This window comes from Mustela nivalis, assembly GCF_964662115.1.
Source record: "Mustela nivalis genome assembly, chromosome: 3".
In the NCBI taxonomy this organism is placed as follows: Eukaryota; Metazoa; Chordata; class Mammalia; order Carnivora; family Mustelidae; genus Mustela; species Mustela nivalis.
Window position 1 is genome coordinate 102,873,983 of NC_139022.1, and position 9,351 is coordinate 102,883,333.

The 9,351-nt window shown below is 49.4% G+C and overlaps 1 long non-coding RNA gene across 1 annotated transcript; it reads left to right on the forward strand.

Moving 5' to 3' along the window:
• Nucleotides 1-513: 513 nt before the first annotated feature.
• Nucleotides 514-8,650, forward strand: LOC309862028. The gene is made up of 3 exons (XR_014310292.1): nt 514-587; nt 8,394-8,451; nt 8,566-8,650. It is a non-coding gene; the product is annotated as an uncharacterized lncRNA (long non-coding RNA).
• The last annotated feature ends 701 nt before the right edge of the window (nt 8,651-9,351 follow it).

Consider the following 9,351-nt stretch of genomic DNA (forward strand, 5'->3'; position numbering starts at 1 on the left):
TGAGTGCCCCTCTTCCTGTCCACCCCAAATCTGTGCACAATAGCTTTTGAACACAGTGGTCATGGTGCCAGGATTGGGGGCAATACCTGGGCTCAATACCTTGGACTCCCCCTCATCAAGACTGAGCCAGTTCCTATACTCTGAGGGCTCCATCTTTCTAAAGCAAGGCCACACCAAGCAGCAGGTGTGGTTCTCCTCCTCAGAAGATCAGCCGAGCTCCTGGTGGCAGGTGGGTTGCCCTGAATCCCTTCCTTCCATCCTGGAGAGCACAGTCATTCATCCTTACTAGAACCAGTGTGTGCTTAGGGTTCCAGATTGTCTTCCTTGTCCACTGTGCTTCCACGAAGAAGGCACTGTAATGAGGTCACCTCAGACTTATGCACTTTCAGCTCTTATATTCAGATTGTGACCCATGTTGAGTTAATTTGTCATATGCTATGATGTAATAATGACATGGTGATCCATGCAACAGATCCATTGGTCTTACTTAGTTGTGCCTTACCGCCCAGAAGCACGGGGCCTTGCAGAACAGTGGGGCAGCCTGTTGGAATGCTCAGAAGTCACCAGCAGCAACATGACACATGTAGGTGTGGGCCCTGAACTCCTGGGCATGGTGTTTGTTTCGAATAGTACCGTGTCCCCAACACCTAGAAATTACAGGTCTCAGAATCAATGTGGAAGTGGAAGTGGCCCATCTCACTCTTGGATCTGCACAATTTTTGCTTCTTGTTCCCAAAACAGTGGGCTTTGCCAGTTAGAGGTCCTAGTTCCCACCAAGGCAGAACTGTACTAGGGAACACGGTAACGTCTGCACTAAACAGGAAGTTGAGGCTTCCACCTGGCCCCTTTATGCTTCTCATGCGGGGGGCACCAAATAGCCAAAAAGGACATTCAATTCTTCATTACCATACCAGTCAAGGTCATTCATCCTGGTGACCATGAGGCACAAGAGCTGTGGGTGGAATGCATGTAGATGCAAAAAGGGCAGGGAAGGGTATGCCTGCACCCAGCCAGGAGATTCACCGGGCATCTCCTAGAACCTTCCACCCAGTTGTAATTGGCAATGGGCAGCCTCACCAAGGACAGTCCCCCAAAGGAAGGCAACCAAGGGATCAGAGCTCTCAGAGATGAAAACCTGTATCATCTCTCTTGGCAAGTAGTTGAGCTCTGCAGAGGGTTAACTGGGGGAAGGAGGAGGGAGACCATATCAGTTACAGAGTCCGGACCAGCTACAGCAGTGGGGACAATGCTTGCTTCATTAACCCTCTTGTCTTTGTTTTCCTTGATTCACGTCTAGCGTCACCTCGAAGGGGCCTTGTTTACAGTGGATTATACCTCCCTTTCTGGGGAAAAAGTAATGACAACTTTGTTAACATGGACAAAAATGGAGGCCCCATGTTGTAGTAGGGAAGTCTGATGTAATGCAGGGGTGTGAATGGATCTCAGTGGCACAAGGGTTAGATTGTACTGAGACACAAACCTTTCTTCTCCAATGCCTTGACTACTTCCCTGTTCTCTCTGACGTTGCCTCTCACCTTTGAGTGTAGATGAAAGGCCATGCTATGTACTGTGGGACCTGGTTTCTGAGTGCCGCCAAAATTGGTTGACAGAACCCAGAAGATTGGGGTGAACTCTGACCCATGGGGATAGGATATGGTTGGAAGCTGTGGGCTACTCCAAGGTATGCTTCCTCTTTATGGTCTTCTAGAGGAGTCTGACCACAGACTGAGTATACACACTCTGGCTAAGCAACCTGCAGTGTCTCTCTTTGGCCCATATGAAGCAAGACAACACAGTAAGGCATTGAACCCCCCTGTCTCGTGTCTTCCCTGCCCAAATTTTCCTCTTCCTCTCCCTCAGCCCCGCGGGCTTTCACCTGAATCCTGGCCACATGCTCTGTTCCTAGAGGACCTAGACAAGGGGTTTCCAAGACCTTTCTCCCCCCTGTGTTACCCACATTGGGGTCAGTCCCAGAGCCGGCGTCTGACCACTCCAACGCGGCTGCTGAAACCAGAAGAATAGAGAGACCCTGTGGGGGCAGGGACTGACCAACTTCTTTGCAGATGGGGGGCAGAGGGGTGGACATCTGAGAAAAAAAGGGGGGGAGGGTGGGCAAGAACAGCAAGGAGGGAGAGGAGAGCAGAAGGTGGAAAAGTTAAGTCCCAGTGAAGGTTGTCCCCTGTAAATGGGTCTGTGTAAGAAGTTTTCTGGGAAGGAGTGGCTGGATCCAGCAACACAAGGGAAGACAATATTCTTTCCCCACAATGAGAGGACACATCCGTCCATGCCGGGCAGGGGGTGAGTTTCTCTGAGCCCCCCAGACCTCCATATTCCTGGGTGGGGACAGGGTCTGACTCTCAGATGATCTGGAAAAACAGTAAAAACATCAGGACTGAGCGGGTGGCACTGCGGGTGGGAGGAGGTAGCCGCAGGAAGAAGGTCCCGAGCAGCACACAGTGATTGCTCCCTTTTCCAGTGCAAGGAGGCCACGCTGGACTGGAGTCCAGGGACCCACCCTCTAGGCTTAGGTCTCCCACCCTCTGACTACTCCAAATCCCTCAGTTCATAAACACTGTGGAGCCCATGGCACAATCCCATCTCCAGAGCAGAGCCTCACATTCCAATGGAGTTGTAAGCTGCAAGAGGAACCGGCCCAGTGGCATTTGGGTGGGTGGAAGCAGGGCAGGAGGAAGTTCAGGTCAATACCGAGAGAATCTCCCCTTACCCCTGCACCCAGCCCTTCACTACCTTGCCTTTCTTTAGATATGTGGGGAGTGCCCCAGGCTAGGGGCAGAAAACTAGGCTTACAACTGTGGTCTGTTAGTTCCTGGGACATCCCAGTCATTCCACCTCCAGGCAAGGACCCACTTTTCCTGCGTTTTTGAAGCAGAAAGAAGGGCAGAGTAGAAGGATCTGAGCTCCAGCCAGTCAGCTGTGCTTGCCTGGGATACAGAAATGGGACCAGAGGGGCCCATCTCTGATAGAGCACGTGGATATTTTTCTAAGGAGGAGTCCATAACTGTCATCAGATTTTCATAAAAGTTTATGATCTTCCCGTGCTGTCCAGGATGGCAGCCACTAGCTACATGGGGCTATTTAAGGGTAGATTAAAAATAAAATAAAATAATCCAGCTCCTGTGGCTCACCAGCTGCTTGTCAGTGTCTTCATGACCATAGGTATCTAGTGGCTACCATGTTGGACAGAACAGATGCAGAACATGTTCCTCAGTAAGAAAGTTCTATTGGACAGTGCTGCCCATTACAAAAAAAAATTTTTCCCACTTTACTGAGGTATAATTGCTCAATAAATTGTATGACTTTAAAGTATACAACTTGATGATTTGATTTATATATATATATATATATTAGGAAGTGATTACCACAATGAAGTTAGTTAACACATCAGTCCCATCACATATGTACCGTTTTGCAAGTATGTGTAGTCAGAACATTTAAGATCCACTGCCTTACCAAATTCCAAGTATACAATACAGTATTGTTAACTACAGTCACCGTCTGGAACTTTAGATCCCACTCCAGTAAACTTGCACAGGGAAACTGAGACCTCAAGAGGGGGTCAGCTGCCTAAGGCCCCAGTGGAAGTCAGTGGTAGTGGCAAGATGAGATGCCCTTCATAAAATGTAAGATTGCATAAAAATATCTTCTTATACCTACGGCTCACTGTTCCACAACAGTCTGGGATGGTAGGAAACAGGGCTCTAGTTGGGGCTTTAGATGGGGGGAAGGGCGAGGTACTGAGTCTGTTTCTCCCCTCCCCCCTCCCTGTGTTGGGGGTTGCCCTAGCCCTTTAGGATAAAGAAGGCTTAGAGGACTGGGACTCCCTCCCCTCCCCCATGATGACCTCATCCTCACAAAAATGTGAGAAGGGCAATGGGGAGGGGCTTCATGGAGAGGGGTGTGAGTGGGGGAGGTGGTGCAGTCCTCAGTCCAGAGAAATTGGAGGTGGGGAGAGCTGTGCTGATCCTAACATTCTCCCTGCAGGCATATTCCTAAAGTCCAAGTCTGTACGTATCACCCCATGCTTACACTCTTCTTGGAATGGAGACCAAATCCCACCCAAGGACTACAAGGGTTTACATGGCCTGGCCCCTGAGGTCTCACCCTGACTCTCAGGTGGCCTCAAACTTCCATCTCTTTGCTCTGTCTCTATTACTAGGTTTGCTCCCACCTCAGGACCTTTGCACATGTGGTTCCTTGGCCTATGACATTCTCTTCCCACCCCCAGTTAACCCATCTTTCTGATCTCAGCTTAATTAAACACGGCTTCTAGGAGAGGCCTTCCCAGACCCCCCAGACTAGATCAGCTTCCTCTGATGTATACTCTTATACTGCTCACCTTTGTAACATTCATCTTGCTTTGTAATGACTCTACACATTTATTTGGGGGTTCTTTGGTAAATGTCTCACTCCCGTAGTAGACCAAGCTCCCCACAGTCTATTTCTGCTCATTGTTATATCTCTAAACCCTTGAACAGTGGTTAGTCCAGAAGAGATGCTCAATAAAAATCTGAGAAATAAATGAAATGATTGCATGGAAGTGTTCCTTCCTACAAGAAACATGCTCCTCAGAGTCCATGCCCACTCCAATTGGCCCATCTCATTAGGACCCAGCGAGGGTGATCATGTGCCCTCTACTGCCCAACAGGAAAGCAGGAGAACCAATGAGCCCTGGAGGCCTCTGGAGACAGTTGAGGTGATCAGGAGTGCAGGGGTGCTGGGATACTGGGTGAGGAGTAACACAAGAGGTGGAATCGATAAGATGACAACCTTGGGAAGTGGGAGAAGCACGATGAGAACAATATGGTCCAATGTGGCAAAAGGGTGGTCGATGAAAACAAGATCCTGGCATGTACCAGAACGAGGGAGTGATAGGTAAGCTGGTTTTAATCCAGAGCCACTGTGGAAGTGACGCGCAAACAGAAATAAGGAATGGGAAACATTCACTGAGTGCTTAGAGTGAGTGTATCACACCCTTTCCATGTACCTGTATATTTCCACAGATGAAGCTTTCCAACAACCCTGTGATAGGCACTACTTTAACCTCTCCATTTTGCAGAAAAGGAAACCAAGGGGCAGAGAGATTAAGTAACTTGCTCAGGTCACACAGCAGGTAGAGGTGGATCAGGAAGGGACTCTGGAGCTGTCCTTACCTGCGTCATTGTACCATCCCCTTTTGGGGAACAAAATGACCTCTAAAGCGATTGCGGCTGTAGTGGACCATGATTTGGATGCGGAGGTGGAAGAGCAAAGAGAGAACTGGAAAGTCCCTTCCCCAATCCCCACTGCTTGGTTCTGCCCTTCTGCTCACTAGCACCCCTTTTGTTCCACGCGTCAGTCAGATTTATTCTTATTCCTCCTTCCCTGCAAAATGCCAGCGAGGCTGAATCAAACTGCACAGTAAAGAGTATGAGTAAGAGGAAGACTGTGCTGGCCAAGGGGAGGACTTTAGGGAGGTGGGGTGTAGCTGAGGGAGAAGTCCCAGACCACTGAGATTTATGACCAACACAGAAGTGTTGCTGTAGGTTGTCAGATCTTTTGAGAGATGAAACACTGAAAACCTGTTCATTTTTTGGTTGTTGTTGTTTTTGGTTTCTGGGCTGTCCCTTATTTTTAAACTGTGGCTCCATGCATACACTGGGTCACATGAGCTCTGCGATTGTCATTTGGATTAGACCAGGGCAGGCAGATTGGATGGTGAGGGTCAATAATGGCGTTTCTCTTGCCAGGGCGAACTGGTGGGAGTCCAGGATTAAGGTTTGGAGAGGGTCCTTTCCTATCACCCTGAGCCCAGCAGGCCCTGAAGGACTCACAGGCGATATCCCAAAAGGGAATGGCAGTTCAGCCCAGATTCCCAGCCATGGCAGTAAAGTGAGGAAAGTGAGTTCCCTGGCTCAGCCTGGCATTGCTGATCTTGCTGTAGTAAACCCCTTGGACAATGAGGATGATGGAGGTCTGGCTAAAGGGCAGGGATCCACGACAACCTCTCAAAGATGCAGCCCCTCCAAGGGACGCTAGCCACCCACGCAGTCTCAGTCTCACTCCTATGAACTAGTTCACCTCTCACACGACCATTCTTCTATTCTCTTTTCCTAGGTGACTTCAGCTCTTTTAGGGCATTCCGTGACCACTCTCTGTCCCCATCTTTCTTAGACCAACAGTCCTCTCCTCATCTAAATCTTCTTGGAAGGCATATACCACCCCAAGGGAAACAGTTGACTTGGTTGCTCTACCCCACTCTAAGTACTCAGGAAAGATCAATCCCAGAACTCTGTGCTCCTCTTCCTTGAGCCTACTGAGCTCCCTTCTGCCCACCCACTGGGGACGAGGGCAAACATCTGCTGCTGACTTAACCTCTGAGTCCCTGTGCCTGCACACCAGACCTGGTCAGTACTTTCCCTTTCTCTGCCCAGGCACAGAGGAGGGCAGAAGATAGCCTTGACATCAGGATTCCTGGGAGTCTGGAGAAAGAGATACTGTATCCAAGCTCAGAGTCACAGAGGCTTTAGCTCTTACCTGCCCAGGCACAGAGGAGGGCAGAAGATAGCCTTGACATCAGGATTCCTGGGAGTCTGGAGAAAGAGATACTGTATCCAAGCTCAGAGTCACAGAGGCTTTAGCTCTTACCTTCCAAAGCCTGAAATGTTTCCATTCACTGCCTTCATTCTCACTCATCTCTATCTTGACCTGTTTCTGCCCTTAAGGAGGTTGAGAATGGAAGAGGGAGTGGGGAAGGAAGACCTTTGCCTCTGGAGCCAGAGCTGCAGGCCCAGAGATACACCCTCTTCTAGTTCTCAAGAACCCGAGAGTTGGCATTGTCTTTGCCCCCACTGGGCTCAGGCTACAGCAATCCTTTGAATTTGCTCTGTCCCCTCAGTGACAGATTAAGGGGACAAAGAGAGAGGCACAGACACAGATAGAGGTACAGAGAGAGAAAAGGCAGAGAGATGGACACACAGAGAAGAACCATTAGAAGATTCAGAATGAAGAAAGAAATGTATTCAAAGGAAGACAGAAAAACAAATAAGAAAAGAGACAGAAATAATAGAAACAGAGAAACAGATATGAGAGGTGCGTGGTAGAGAGAGACAGAGACAAAGAGAAAGTGAGAGAGCCAGGGAGAAAGAGGGAAGGGGGGTAAACCCAGGGTTCAGAGTCGTCACCCACCCTCAAAGGGTTGAACCAGACAGGGAGCCTGGGTCTCAGGAGAGAGCTGGGTCTCCCTCTCTGCAGCTCAGCCCTGACACTCTTAACTCAGGTATCCTTAATGTGGAGTCACTAAACTTGGATGGGAAAAAATATTATATTATTTTCACTAATCTCTAGCTGAAATTTAGCATTTCTTTCAATTATGACAGTAGCCACAAACCAGTCGTATTAGCCATAATTATGGCTTTGCCACCAATAAAAATCACTTATATTTTTGTATCCTATTACAGTATTGCAGATATTTTGAAATATCATTTATGCTCCTCACAGCTTCAAAATTATGTGAGGTATCAACCCATTGCTAGATTTTATTTAAAGCATTAATAAAGAAGCACATATATTACGGTATCACATTAAAATAGTTTTACAACTGTATTACAATATAATTGGTTTCCTTTGTAATCCTACATATTTCATTTTATGCATTTTAAAGCATTATTCTGAGACTGGGTACCTAGGTTCTACCAGAGCCACAGCGGAACTTGACCCACAAAAGATTCAGAACTCCTGCATTTAGCTCCTGATCAGGACCCCCCAAAACCTATCCCTCCAAAATCCCTGTGCCCCATAGTAATATACCCGATTCCTTTCTTTTGTGCAGTTACAGGGAAATGTGGGAGAGGAAGGGAGCCAGAGGCTGGGAGAGGGATGGAGAGAGTGAAGGAAGGAAGATTGGGAGGAAGCATCCCAGACCCCTGTGCAGTAGAAGGAAAGTTCATCAAGGGCACAGGAGGGACTCTTGAGTCAAGGTCATCTGTCAGAGGAGTCCCATTATTTTCCAGGAATGGGCCTACCTTAGGATCTCTACTGAGTTTGGTCACTGGCTGGAGACAGCCCTGTGGGATGCTGGCTTTAAACCAGGAGAGAATGGATTTCAGAGAGAAGCAGCTGAGGCCTTTTTCATTGAGGTCAATTTTCAGTCTTTAGAGTAGGAGGTGGGTGAAGAGCATTCTCCTGGCCCCACAGTTGCCCATCCAGAAAAATGTCTCCTTATCTGCAAAATGGAGGTGATAAAATCCCCTATCTTAAGAGATGTGAGAATTAATGGAAACTTGCAAAGCGGTATTTGCACAGGGCCTGGGACAGAGTCAGCTCTCTGTCAGTGGTAGCCATTACCATGGCCATTTTAGTGATTAATTATTATTATCACTCTCTTTCTCGGAGAGAAGAGCTCCAGGAGGCTGAAGATGGCACATCCTCTCCAAGCTGGAGCAGCTGGGAGAGGTGGGGACCACTTGCCACACTCCCTTTACCTTCTGCTGAGGCAGGGGTCTTCCCCTAGCTACTGACAGCTCCTGTGTCTGCTGACTCACAGCCAACTTCCTCTCATACAAACAGGAAAACACAGCCAGACAACGGTGCTCGCCTCCTCCCCCCTAACCCCAGAGCTAAGCCAGTCCAGCTGTGAGGGGGAAGTGCCTCAGGTTCTGGGGGACAGACTCCAAGGCTGGTGCTCCAAGCAAGATTTGGGAAGAGGAGAGGGTCCATTTCTCTTCAGACAACAAAGCCCCCCACCCCCACCCCGATTGCTGTAAGAGAATGAGAAGGGGTTTCTCCCAAGGAAGAAAAGAGTGCTTACTGGGTCACTGTGTTTGCAAGGCACCAGGCTTGTCCTCAAAAGGGCAGTCCCAAGCCCTGGTTTGGGAGTAGAGTGTGGCCTTGCTGCCGTTCACCTCTGAGAAGAGACTTAGGCATGCATGGCCCTTGGGGAGAGAGAAGCGGATGGGGACTCCTCGGCTGGGCATCTGCCCCTATCCCCCACCTCAAATCGCTGGGTTGCCACTGAAGGAGTCCCCAGCTTGGCAGCCTATGGCTCTCGGAATCTTCTGGATGCTTGCTCCCGTCCTCCCATTAACAGGGTGCCAGGGTCCAGCCACCGTGCTGGGCGTGGGAGAAGGCCTGCCACTCTGGGGTCTTAGGGCCAACCCCTCGGCCTCCTCTTTTGGCACGACGGGGAGGGAACAGCAGATGGGACGCAAAGCCGTGCTCCACACAGCGCCCTCCTTTTTGCGCTGGTTCTACCCCTGTCCCACCTCCATTCTGGGCTCTGCCCCTTTGTCCCTGTCTCTAAGCCTGTCTTGGCCTCCAGCCCTGTTCCGGTCCCTTTCTCGGCCCCTGAGAGGT